Source organism: Ceratina calcarata, unplaced genomic scaffold (genome assembly GCF_001652005.2).
Source record: "Ceratina calcarata isolate Rehan_Ccalc_2016 unplaced genomic scaffold, ASM165200v1 scaffold53, whole genome shotgun sequence".
Lineage (NCBI taxonomy): Eukaryota > Metazoa > Arthropoda > Insecta > Hymenoptera > Apidae > Ceratina > Ceratina calcarata.
In genome coordinates, this window is record NW_017176451.1 from 733,108 (window position 1) to 733,786 (window position 679).

Sequence of the window (679 nt, forward strand, 5' to 3'; positions counted from 1 at the left end):
CTAATGACATTATGTGACAGAAGGAGGCCTTAACTAAAGTGCAATCACCCTTTCAAAATTGGTCTTCCTAATTACATCTTAAAAATGAAAGGAAAACAATTCATTAAGTAAAACTTCATGATGTTTCACGTCTGAAAAGTACAAACATATAGTATTTTTCCATCGATTAGTGACATTTTCTCATACAATTCACTGTAAATGAACATTAACTATTCCATATTTAACTCAAACAAAAAGGTGGAAATTTCGTTTGATTCTACTCTAAGTGTTCTGTTGCTAATATTTCGATTATGAGCTTAGTTTCTTGCAAAATTAGTACATATCTTGTATATGCAATATATAATAATGTTTTTGAACAGAATGTAACGAATTTAATATGTGCATTTAAGATATTCGTTACCACTCTAGGACAAATGTGAATAACTTGTTTAAATATGAAACTAAAATTACGTTATTAATAAGCAACTTGTATTTTACTATTTTTATATGAAAGCCTCCATTTTTATTTTACAATGGCGATGTGAAAAATAGGAAAAGGATTACTTCTACCGTATTATGTATATATGTAAATAAGAAAAAGAACGTGATTTTGTAATAATAAATAAGAATCATAAGCATTTTGATGACACATTTGAAGTTTTAATTTATTCTTATAATAAAAAAATTACTTCTAACACTA